The sequence below is a fragment of the Cryptomeria japonica genome, chromosome 7 (genome assembly GCF_030272615.1).
Source record: "Cryptomeria japonica chromosome 7, Sugi_1.0, whole genome shotgun sequence".
NCBI classification, from domain to species: Eukaryota; Viridiplantae; Streptophyta; class Pinopsida; order Cupressales; family Cupressaceae; genus Cryptomeria; species Cryptomeria japonica.
This window is the reverse complement of record NC_081411.1, coordinates 263,891,647-263,905,371: the sequence shown is the minus strand read 5'-3', so window position 1 is coordinate 263,905,371 and position 13,725 is coordinate 263,891,647. Positions and strand designations below refer to the sequence as shown.

The 13,725-nt window shown below is 34.7% G+C and overlaps 1 pseudogene; it reads left to right on the top strand.

Moving 5' to 3' along the window:
* The first annotated feature begins 11,163 nt into the window (after nt 1-11,163).
* LOC131029999 (NAD(P)H-quinone oxidoreductase subunit 5, chloroplastic-like) lies at nt 11,164-13,390 on the top strand (annotated as a pseudogene).
* The last annotated feature ends 335 nt before the right edge of the window (nt 13,391-13,725 follow it).

Here is a 13,725-nt window from a genome sequence, read left to right as displayed (position 1 = left end):
TTCGTCTCTGCACAAGGATTCCAGATTTTCAATTATAGCCGCATACCTACAACCTACACACAGAAAAGAGAGGACGATTGGGGGGTTAGGGATTAGGGGTTTGCCTTCAGGTCAAACCCCAGTTTTGGAATTAACCAAGAAATGAGAATGCTGTAAATGTAAATGTTTGTAATGTAATCAAGTACTGATACCTTGTTGTAAGAATGTTTGTATTCTTACATGCGAAGGTGTAATGATGTTGTATGTTATATGTTGTAGGTGATCTCTTCAATGGTTGAATCCTTATCTTGAATGCAACACCTAGCCTTGAATGGAGACTTAGAATGCTCAATTGCTTGAAGGAATGCTTGAATGCTTGAATGTTTGAATGTTTGCCTATCATTTCCGCCTCTTGCACATATATGTTTTTTTCCTCTTTACTACAACTACCTTTTTCTAGGAGGGGAAATGTAATTTATATACTTGTCAATTAGGGTTAGGAGACTGATTTTTCCAACCTTAGGCCGACCTAGGAACATTATTTTCCAAATTGCAAACTTGAAGACCCAATGCCCAATAAGAGACCAGGGCGCTGGGTGCCATGGTCCCACCTCCTGGGACAACAAGGTGCAAGGAGGATCAGGCCAAGGTGCAGAAAGATGCAGGTTTTGATGTCATAGATAGGTTTCGGGGTCTCCATTTAGGTTCAACGTTGCACCGCCATCGTGAAGACCCAAATGCAATCAAAATTGGAAGTGTCACAATTTTACAATGCTACATTTAGCCCCCACTTTAGCGGGAGTATAAGCGTACGCCCATACTTCCGGTAAAGTACAAGGAAACAACATTGAAAGACTTTCACCACGTCAAGGAGGCAAGATACACCAAGCCTCCAGTGGACTAAGGATCTTACGACTTTGATTGACAAAGTAAAAGGGAAGATCACGAGGGAGAACCATGACTGTCAGTAGTAAGGTTCCCTCACTATGAGTCATGCAAGAATAATACCAAAAATTTTCAAGGCAAAGCTAAGTTCGCCAAAAAATTTTAAGAATCTTGAAGAGATATGAACGGAGTGTATGCCTCGCTACGTTAAAGCGATCGCACATGCCTCATCGAGGGTGATTGCTTTAAGTTAGTGATACACATAAGAAATGAGAAGGGAGAGGAGCATGTTATCACAAAGATTTAGCCCCCAAGTGTGAGATAAACCCAAGGATAATAGACACAAAACACAAAGCACGAGGTGAATTCACTTTCCTTGGGGTCAGTATGCTGTATGATAATTCATGTATATCATATATATGTATGCATAATTGTTCTTCATTCCCCAATCAAGGAAAGTCGCCTAGAAGAAGGGAACACCTATGTCTTTTGAGTCAACATGAGAGAGACCAAAAGAGATCTCAATGCTTTGCATCATCCTCAAGTAGACAACACTAAGGACAACAAATAAAAGAATGAGAATAACACATAGAAGAAGTAACAAAAGAGATCAAGAGAGGAGGAGAGAGTCTGCTATGCTAATGAAACTAGTCTAGCACATCATCCACCCCCCGATCTTGCTGATCAATATTTCGAGAAGGCAGGAAACACACTAGAGGAGGAACATCCAACATAGCGGATGGAGCTATCACAAGATCCAAACAAGGGCTATGTTCATGTTCCAAGCCACATTGTTCTTGTCTAGGAGCTAGGATAAGTGCTTTAGAAAATTCGTTAGATAAATGGTTATCAACATCAACATATTCATATTCACTATCATAATGAAGAGGAGTAACATTTTCATCATGAATAACATTTTCATTTATATCATCATCAAGATTTATAAAAATATGATCTTTAACTCGCACAGGATCAAAACCATCATGCATCTTATGTTTAGGAGATTTTGGCTCAATTTTTGGCTGAGGAGAAAATGGAATAATACTAGCTGAAGGTGTCTTTAGGGATTGCAAAGTTTGAGAAGCAGTTGTACAAGCTCTAAGACGACGCTTTCGTCGGCGTTCATGTGTAGAACGATTTCGTCTAGTCTTAGTAGGAAGTTGAGAAGATTGAGGAGGAGGAATGTTCTCATCCTTATCACTTGGGTGTTTGGGTTGTGGTCTCTTAGGTTGGACAATAGGAGAAGAGGAAGGTCTCTTCTCTCTATAAGAGGAAGGAGGAGGAACTGCTCCATATAAAGGAGGAATATCTGGTTTAGGAAGGAGACCAGGTCCATCATGACGAGGAGGTATAGGTCTACTTTTAGAAAGTTTATTAGACATAGACATAGTCACATCCATAGGGATGGGTTGGGAATCTTCTTGAGAAAAGACATTAGTTTTATCTTTCAAAGGAAGAACTTCCTTCTCAAGAATGATGGGAATATCAATTTTGGGTGTTCTAGGTTTACTTAGAGATAGGATCATATCTTTTTTCCACTTTTGATAAGATTTGAAAAGATGATCACTTCGCGGTGGAAGAGATTGGAATTGTTTAGGCCAAAAATAATCAATAGGAACGCTAGAAGTTCTTTCAGCTGGTTTAAAGAGACTATGATTGACAATAACAACTTCACCATTATGGGGAAATTTCAAACACTTGTGAATAGGAGAAGCAATAGCTTTCATGGAAGATAGCCAAGGATAGCCTAGCTTCACACGAAATTGTTCGGATGATGGAATAATAGCAAATCTCAGATCAAGGGATTTGTTATGGACCTCAATAGGTAGTGTAATAGAACCAATTGCAGGAGAAGAAAATGCATCAAATAATTTCACAACCACATTTTTTTTGTCATAGATCACTTGATTCAATTGCAAAGTAAAAAGAAATTCTTCAGTAATGACATTAACCATGCAAGAAGGATCAATAAGCAGTCCACGGAAAGGTATATTCTTGACTTTTGCAACTATATATAAAGGACCATCAAGTGCCCTGATAGTTTCACTGGAATCAAATGTGATGGAAGGTTCTTTAGGGATTTTCTGCTGCTCTACAAAGTTAATCACATTCAGAGTCATAGACACAAGACCATCAGGTGAGAAAGAGGAATCATTAGTCTCAATCACATTAGAGGTATGAGAAGGTAATGGATCAGTAAAAATCTTAAGATTTTGGTTAGGAAGAGCTATAGATGTGTTGCCTTTATCATTCACACCTGAAACAGAGATAGTATTATTATCAATCAAATCTTGAATTTTACCCTTTAAAGCAAAACATTTTTTAGTATCATGCCCAGGTTGACGATGAAATTGACAAAAAGATTTGTTATCAAAATAGGGTGACTTCACCTTTGCAGGATCAATTTGCTTTATGGGAGGGAGAGTAAGCACATTTTATTCCAATAACTTATTCATAATACTATGCAATGATTCATTCAAAGGAGTAAACTCTCTTTCTTTCCTGAAAAACTTAGAAATAGGAGGCACACCTGATGCTGCATTCACATTGTTGTTGGTGATGTTTTCATTGAACTTAATGAACTCTCTATTCGGTTTAAACTTCCCAAATGGTTGTTGACTACTATCACCCTTATCACTCGGAGCCATAGGATTTTCTTGTTCCATTTGACTCACAGTCAGTTGATAATTGTGAAGAGTTGCACACAACTGTTGGAAAGAAGTAAACTTAGAAAACAAAAGTTTTTCTCTAATATCTTTTTGTAAATTAGAAATAAAGATTCTTTGAATATCATTGTCAGGTATTGGAAAAGAAATTTGAGCATACAAATGCTTATATCTACCAATGAAATCAGTCACTTTTTCTTTAACACCTTGTTTACAATGCATTAAATCAATCAAAGTAACTTTAGGACCTATATTGTTTTGAAATTGTTGAATAAAAGCATTTGCAAGTTGTTGGAAAGAAGTAATAGAATAAGAAGGCAACGAGCAATACCATTGTAGAGCCTTATCTCTTAATGTTCTAGTAAACAGTTTTGCAAGCAACCTTTGGTCATGAGCAAAATCGATACATATTGTTTGAAAGGTCTTAACATGTGTTAGAGGATCACCTTTACCATTATAAAGCTCCAATTGTGGGATTTCAACATGCTTAGGGGGAATAGCTCGAACAATGTCAAGAGAAAGTGGGCTCGCAACATCAAATGTGGGCACACTAAACTTAGATTGATTCATAGAAGCAATTTGTTGCTGTAAAGAAGAGACAGTTTGTGCAAGATTGTTAATGGCCGCTTCAGTCGAAGAGTTCATATTAGACATGTTAGATTGTGATGGAGGTATTATGTTATTAAAAGAAGGTATTGATTGAGAGTGAGGTGGTAGGACACTATGATAGTTAGTCATAGGAGATGATTGGAAAGAAGGAACACTACAAGGAGGAATGGAATGGTTAAATGAATTGCCCCCTTGCGTCATGTTCATTTGTGGAGATGTAATAGGGACACTCATTGAAGGAATGAATGAAGAAGTTGGATTGAATGAAGGAAGAGGGTTGATTGAAGAAGAAGGATTGCCCCCATGATTGGTGATCATAGGTGGAATGTTTTGTATTGAAGTAGTCATTATGTTTGATGTAAAAGTAGGTATACTAGCAATAGAAGTTGTCATAGGAATAGAATGATTGACTTGAGTAGGAGGTTGTGTATAACCTAAAGTTTCAGCACAACTCTTCATAGGCATCACATTCGAATCCACGATGTGTGCAATACTATGCAAAATATCAATTCCATTCTTATCACTTTGAACCATATGTTTTAGACCCTTAATTAATGAAAGAGCTTCACTATCAGGGTATTCTTGAGACATCCATTGTTGAAAATCATCAAATTGGTTATCCAATTTCGAAATTTGTTCTACAGAAACCTCATGGAGAGCTTCTTCATCATTAAGAGGATTAGAGGAATTACCCATGTCCTCGTTAAAAAGGCCATTCAAATTAGGTTCCATCTCCTTAGTAATTAAACCTTGAAAAGACTTAATTCTAAGGCTTCGTCTAATGGGAATAGTGTAAGTAGGGCTTATTGTTGTAAAACTCATGCACTAGAGAGGGAGAAAGAAAATTTTGAATTTTGAAAAATAAAGTTGGCAAAATTGATCAATGAGATAATGATTATCCAATTTGAACTTTGCGAAAGAAGAGGGAAACATAACTTCCAAGAAAGGTAGGCACAATTGAAAATTAGGGCCAAGGGGGTAGCACTTAATTTTAATTGTTATCTTGAAAATTGAAATCTTGAATTTTGAATTTATTTTCGAATTTAGAGGTAGCAAATTTCAATAAAACCAGCCAATCTCCTAGATTTAAGCTGTTAAATGCAATCATGACAATCTCCCAAAATTTTAGAAAAAATGTCGGGGACCGTGGCGAACGGAGTGCACACGATCCTCGCAACTTTTTTCAAAATTTTCAGGGATGAAAGTTATGATGATTTTAAAGCTAATCTGAAAAAATTGAGTGATTTTACGATCTGTAGATAGGCTAAATTAAAGTTGCAATCTCAAAATTGAACCCTACCAAGATTGTTGAAAAATACAAAATTTGAATTTTGAAAAAGAGAGGGAAACTGAAATTTTGAATTTTATGATTTTAGAGGGAATACTAAAAGCAATGCAAGCTTTGAAATTTAACAGTTGACTCAATTTCACACAAAATTCAATTTTGGAAGCGGAAATCAAAGTTGTTGCAATTAAACACTTAATTTCAAAAGTCACAAATCGCAAAAATTTGAATAAAGCACTGAAACTTCGAATGAATGCCAACACACTTTTCAGATTTAGGACAGTAAGAAACACAATTTTAACACAAAATTTCAATTTCAACAATTTTTGAATGATTAAAAGCCTTAATCCAAGCAATCACTAGACCAACTTTGACTTTAATTTTGAAAGTGTTAGAATTGATGAAATCAACCAAGATTCTCGATTCTAGCAAAAAAATGCAATAAGATCTAGCTCCCGAAATTTCAGAAAAAATGTCGGGGACGATGGCGCTCGGGGTGCACACGGTCCTCGCAACTTTTTTCAAAATTTTCAGGGATGAGAGATATTATGATTTTGTTGCGGAATCCAAAGGTACAGCCGATTTGGAGGTGTTTTTATCAGTGAAATCATTGGTTAAAGGTTAAATCAAGAGGGTTTTGAAAATTAGGGTTTTGACACTTAACCACTTAATTTTCAGAATTAAAGCACAAATATGAATTGACAAATTGCAATAGAAGTGTAGATCTGAAACAAGCATTAACAATTAAACATTTCACAAGCTCAATTACTAAAAAGAAAATTTAGGGTTTTTATGCAATTAACCTCTAGAATTTGCAAAAGATCAAACATGGAAATGTAATTAAGGAAGCCAATTTTTCAGATCTAATCATGAATAATTAGAATTAGGATGTTCACATCGGGTTCACCAAAGTGTAAAGCGGAAAATCGAACCCTAAGTGTTCCCCCCACTCCAAGGAGAGAGAAAGGAGGTCACTAGGGTTGACGGTTTTCACTTAGGAGAGACTTTACATTCAAAAGAGGGGTTGAAACTCACAAGATCCAATCCCACATAATGCAAGATTGAATTCTAAATGAGTTTCAAGGGTTGAGACAGCAAGGATACCCTCTTTTGTAAAGAATGTAGATAGAAGGATGGAACTAGGAGTGCATGTAAAGTAAGAAAGATTCGCTTATAAATGGAGATAGGGACACGGGATGAAGCTGCGAACCTGAAATTAGCAGTAAAATGTCGAGACGATTTTGTCCTGCAAATTTGAGAGAAAGTTGATGGGATGATGGCACCCGGAGTGCACACAATCCTCCGAAAAATCCATGAAATGAAGGGGGATCTGTTCGTCTCTGCACAAGGATTCCAGATCTTCAATTATAGCCGCATACCTGCAACCTACACACAGAAAAGAGAGGGCAATTGGGGGGTTAGGGATTAGGGGTTTGCCTTTAGGTCAAACCCCGGTTTTGGAATTAACCAAGAAATGAGAATGTTGTAAATGTAAATGTTTGTAATGTAATCAAGTACTGATACCTTGTTGTAAGAATGTTTGTATTCTTACATGCGAAGGTGTAATGATGTTGTATGTTATATGTTGTAGGTGATCTCCTCTTCAATGGTTGAATCCTTGTCTTGAATGCAACACCTATCCTTGAATGGAGACTTAGAATGCTCAATTGCTTCAAGGAATGCTTGAATGCTTGAATGTTTGAATGTTTGCCTATCGTTTCTGCCTCTTGCACATATATGTTTTTTTCCTCTTTACTACTACTACCTTTTTCTGGGAGGGGAAATGTAGTTTATATACTTGTCAATTAGGGTTAGGAGACTAATTTTTCCGACCTTAGGCTGACCTAGGAACATTATTTTCCAAATTGCAAACTTGAAGACCTGATGCACAACAAGAGACCGGGCCCAAAATAGGGCCAGGGACCAGGGCGCTGGGCGCCATGGTCCTGAGGGACCAGGGCGCTAGGTGCCATGGTCCTAAAGGACCAGGGCACTGGGCGCCATGGTCCCACCAACCGGGACAGCAAGGTGCAAGGAGCATCAGGCCAAGGTGCAAAAAGATGCAGTTTTTGATGTCGTAGATAGGTTTCGGGGTCTCCATTCAGGTTCAACATTGCACCACCATCGTGAAGACCCAAATGCAGTCAAAATTGCAAGTGTCACAATTTTACGACACTACAGAATGATTGTTCATGAAATTGGCATTCCATATATGGATAAACGATATCAAGCTGTTGAATTATCACTTTTACAAGATACATGTATGAAAATGCTTGTACCAATAACATGAATTATGGAGAAACTAGATAACTTGAATCAAATATGACGTATACGCAAATTACAACCCAATTTAGCTATCATGGGAATGGCTCATGCTAACCCGCTAGAAGCAAGAGGAATTAGTACTAAATGGTCAGTTGAATTTACTTTTGCTCAGATTCATGGGTTTGCAAATGCAAGAGATGTACTTGAATTGGTTACCTGACCTCTATGGCATTAGAAAAATTTAGAAGACTTGGGTCCAACCACTTTGGTCAGAAAATAATAAGTTGAAATTCTAGTAATTGAAAATATCAACATATAGATAATTTTGTGAAATAAAGATCCAAATTGATTCAAATTCATATTATTTTGAATGTTATTTGTGGATGTGAGCCACAGCTAATATTGATTTATTTTTACAAGAGATCCCAAAAATAATTTCTATAATAATTTCAAGTCTCCCCATGCTTATATGAGAGATATCGGGGTCATTTCTCTCATTTCTAATGTGTGTTACTAACATAAAAACAAAATAGAAAAAGAAAAAGTATAATATTTTCAATGAGTTGTATTTATAATGAATGATACTCCTTAATCTTCTTAAAATGATATGCGTGTATTCAAGTGATAAAGTAACCTGTGGAAGTGAGAGCCATTACAATTATTAATGCTCAAATGAAATTAATTTCTCCATGATCCGTACTTGAGAGTTTCCTACCTCATATGGCTCAATCAACTATTCTTTAGTCCTTTACCCAAACTTCCAAAATAGAAGAAATACGTTCAAGTTAACCGAAAGAACAGAATGGGTCAATGACATGAGTTTCAAACTTCACTTTCGATAAATGATTAGGTTTTCTCCTTTCTCCCACCCTAAAAAAGATGAAGTATTAGAAATAAAGAGATCTACTTCAAATTAGATCAGATTAAAATCTTTTTAAGAGGTAACTATCTATGTTCTGTATAGAAATTTTGAAGAATACTTTCCTACCAGGAAAGCACTTCACGTCTTTAGGATCTGATGCTACACCGCTGTTCAATAGCCTAGTAAATCAACCCCATTACATAAATTGAATCCTTTTTTTGGCCCATGAGCAGATTTGATCGTATCAGCCCAAACTTTCAATAATTGATCTTTATGGTGCTTTTTCCATCAATTGAATTGATTTTATTTTATCCATGGACTATCCAGGCTATATTTACCGATTCATATTTGGGCTCCTATGAGGGATATTCTTTTGACTACAGCTGATAAAAAACCATTGTTTTGGACAGTGCATATGTAGAAAACCTCTTTTTTTTTCTTTTCTGTAGTTCTAAATGAAATCATTCTATAGTACAGATAGCCGCACGTAATGACAGATCAAGGCCATATTATTAAGAGCTTGTGGTAAAGACGGGTTTCGTTCTAATGCCTGGAAATAATATTCCAAAGCCTTAGTATGTTCCCCATTACTCATGTGGATAAGACCTATATTATATAATATATAACTTCGGTCATAGGGGTCAATTTAAGGTCGCATGGCTTCATAATAATTTTGTAAAGCTTCCACATATTTCCCTTCAGATTGAGCTGACATTCATTACGGTCATTCATTCAATTGAAATGATCTCTGCTTCAAAACCGTACATGAGAATTTCACCTCATTCCTGCTCCTCCTTTTTTTATAGAATAAGGGAAGTAATCCATTAAATGGACAAAAAAATAGTTTCTTATATTATGAATTAATAGGAACTAGCATATTTCTAATGAATCTCTAGCTATCCTTCTTGCAAAGATTTTTTTCTAAATACCAAGTATTTTATCTTAGCACTATAAACATAACCTCTACCAATTTCTTTGTCCTTAACGCATTGTATTTTATAGGGATTATTCACTTCAACAGTCTCCGATGGTTCTAGCGGTATCCGAAATACAAATGAGATGGATGTTTGTTGCCTCAAAAATTCTAACTAGCCCTTCATTAAAAAGGTTTTGTGTATTATAACGAAGCATTTGTGTTGTCAATTTTAACATGTAGTTCTTTTTCCCCTATGCATACCTATCATATAGATTTGATCATTAACATCTATGTAATAGATATAACCTTTCGCTTAATACTAGAATCTCAGAAGATCAAAGCATCTAAGGCTGCATAAATCGAGCATAAATGACAAAAAGAATTGTTCTATTTCTAAAACTCACCTTCACTAAGTGTAAGTTTTCTTTAACTTAACTTAATAAATATTCCACCATTCTATGAAACGAGAAAAAGCAGAAAGAAAAAATATCAAATCACACCATCTCTGTAATAGGTAAATGCCTTTTTCTCCCCTGAAGCCATTGGGATTATCTACAATAATATATCTGCTACAATTGTGAAAGTCTTGTCGATAAAATTGTCATTTCTCTGAGATCTAGGCATAGTCAATTATAAATTTGATAATTTTTTTTTTATTCCCCATACGGAAATGATTCCATGAACAAAATTATGTTCCAATGCACAATAGCATAATAAATGGATTTCCTTACGATCGCAAATATGTAAACATTATCATTTTTTCTAAATAAAGAAAAAATGGGAATATTTGAAAGAGTTCATTCAATTTATTGATGAACAATAAATTGAACTTTAGACAATGTTTATATCTATATATGCAAATTTAAGAAATATTGCACTCGTTTGCTCATGATCCCAAGGATCAAACGAGCAAGTAAATGGTAAATTGGTGAAGAGTCAATTTTCTGCTTTTGATAAAATCAGGATCGTGTGTGTTCATACTTATTCTAAAACATAAAATATATTGAGTATAGTCATTATGATATAATTTGTACCATTCATTCTTACCGAAAAATGATTCATAATATATGTATATATATATATAGGATCATTCTGGATCAGTAGATCTGGCTTAATTTCATAATTGGATCGGCAATAAAACCCCGAATAAGATAAAATAATCAGATTAGATTGAGAAAAATAAAATATCTTGAAATAAGAAGAAAAGAAGGAGTGTGGTAAAATACTCTTACATACATATATACTCACGAATATTGAGTAAATGAAAACCCACTATGTCATTTTAACAGATTCAATTATTTCTTATCTTAAGAATTCCAATTGGTTTCATTTTCTATTAAGTTCCATTCCTAATACTACTATTCATCTACAATAGAAAATTTAATAAAATAAAAATGTGTCTGTACATGACTAATAGCGCAGTACCTAGACTGAAAAAGAGTTCCTTCTTGCTCATCTTACAAATATTTGATTAGTATCAATATTGATCGGTTCCAATCTGGTATTTGCGGAAAACAGATGAAAAAAGGTCACAATCAATATGAAATCGATAGGATTCCATCCCTTCCATCCCATATTCTATCGTTCTTTTTTATTCATGATCTATCATTTTTATTTTGTTCTCTTCAGGATCTAGTGGATTGGAAACCAAGAATGTGGAATATAAAAATATTTAGAATAATCATTTAATCTTCCTATGGAATTTATATACAAATATGCTTGGATCGTGCCTTTCCTTCCGCTTTCAGCTTCTGTACCAATCGGATTAGGCTCCTCATTTTTTCCAGGAGCAACTAAGAGTGTTCGTCATACATGGGCTCTTATTAGCATTTTTTTGTTAAGCATAGCTATGTTTCTTTCTTTCAATTTGTTCTTGCAACAGATTATCGTTGGTCCCATCTATCGATATTTCTGGTCCTGGGTTATCAATAATAAGTTTTCATTAGAGTTGGGCTATTTGATTGATCCACTTACTTCCATTATGTTAGTTTTAGTCACAATAGTTGGAACCATGGTTATGATCTACAATGATAATTATATGTCTCATGATAAAACATATGTGAGGTTTTTTGCTTACCTTAATTTTTTTAATGCTTCTATGTTGGGGCTAGTTATTAGCCCTAATTTTTTACAAATATATATATTTTGGGAATTAGTAGGAATGTGTTCCTATTTATTGATAGGTTTTTGGTTTATGCAACCCAGTGCGGCTAATTCTTGTCAAAAAGCATTTATAACTAACCGTGCAAGGGATTTTGGACTCTTATTAGGAATCCTAGGTTTTTATTGAGTAATAGGTAGTTTTGAATTTCAATATTTGTCTAAAAAATTAAATGAATTGACTAACATTGATGGGGTTGGTTCATTTTTTGTTACTTCATGTGTTTTTCTCTTACTTTTAGGTCCAGTAGCCAAATCTGCACAATTCCCACTTCATGTATGGTTACTTGATGCTATGGAAGGGCCTACTCCTATTTCAGCTCTTATATATGCCACTACTATGGTAGCAGCAGGAATTTTTCTTGTAGCTCGATTGTTTCCTCTTTTTAAAGCTCTACCTTTAATAATGTATCTTATCTCTTGGATAGGGGGAATAACAGCTCTATTGGGAGCTACTATGGCTCTCACCCAAAAAGATCTTAAAAGAGGCTTGGCTTATTCTACTATGTCTCAATTAGGTTACATTTTGTTAGCTCTAGGGATAGATTCCTATTGAATCACTCTGTTCCATTTGATTACACATGCTTATTCCAAGGCATTATTGTTCCTAGGATCCAGATAAGTGATCCATTCCATGGAACCCATTGTTGGATATTGCCCCCATAAAAGTCAGAATATGGCTCTTATGGGTGGTTTGAGGAAATATATGCCAATTACACGAATCACTTTTCTTTTAGGGACACTTTCTCTTTCCGGTATTCCACCTTTTTCTTATTTTTGGTCTAAAGACCAAATTCTTAGTGATAGTAAGTTATATTCTCCCATTTGTGGGGGGATAACTTGGTTCACAGCAGGATTAACTGCCTTTTACATGTTTCATATGTATTTACTCACTTTTGAAGGGGACTTCCATGTAAATTTAGTTAATTCATATAACAACCATATTACATTATATTCGAATTCTATGTGGGGAGAGGAGGAATCCAGGATATTAAATAGAATGAGAGTAGATTCTATGTCGAATCAAATTATAGGAAGGAATAATTCCTTTTCCAAAGAAGTATTTCAAATTTTGAATAAGATGGAAGGATTGTACAAAAAGAATACAGGGTTTGGTTGTCACTTATCCTTTCTTTTATAAAGGATCTTTTTCATATCCGAAAGAATCGGGCAAGGCAATGCTATTTCCTTTAGTTGTATTGGGAATATTTACTCTGTTTGTTGGATTAATAGGAGTTCCTTTTTTTCAAAGCAGAATGAGGTATGACATATTATCTCAATGGTTTGCTTCATCGATGGCCCCTTTTGATAAGAAACATCTAGAGAATTGGTCTGAATTTTTCATAGACGCAATCCCCTCAGTTGGTATAGCATTTCTCAGTATATTGATTGGCTGTATTCTATATAGACCTATTTACTTCTTATCACAGGATGTATATCATAAAACAAAACCTCATATGAAGATTATTATTGACCAATCAATTAATATTATATATAATTGGTCTTTTTATCAAGCTTATATAGACATATATTATGACATAATCTTGATTAAAGGTATACGAGGATTAGCTGAAACAAGTCATTCATTTGATCAATGGGCAATTGATGGAATCCCAAATGGCATAGGTTTTTTAGGTCTTTTTGTAGGAGAGGGAATGAGATGCTTAGGAGGGGGATGTATATCTTCGTCTATATTTTTTTCCTTATTTTGTGTATTAATATCTATATTAATATATTACTATTCATTTTCATTCTATCCATAGAAAACTAGAATATATACATATATATCGTGCTATTTATCAACATTGATGTCTATAACAGCATCCTTTTTCAATATCATTCCCTAGATTTATTTTTTCAATAATAAAATATTGTTAATTGATATTCTTTGTGAATGAATATGATTCAGTTATTTCATCAACTGGTTTACATGGAACAAATAGATAGAGAAAAAATAAAAATAAAAAAAATAAAAAATAAAAATAAAAATGAAAGATTATGAAAAAACTTATTGAAATGCTTGCAAAGACAAATAGGTGAGTCATTGATCCGATGAAGGTACGATCGCTAAGATCCATTTTCATACTTTACGACTTTC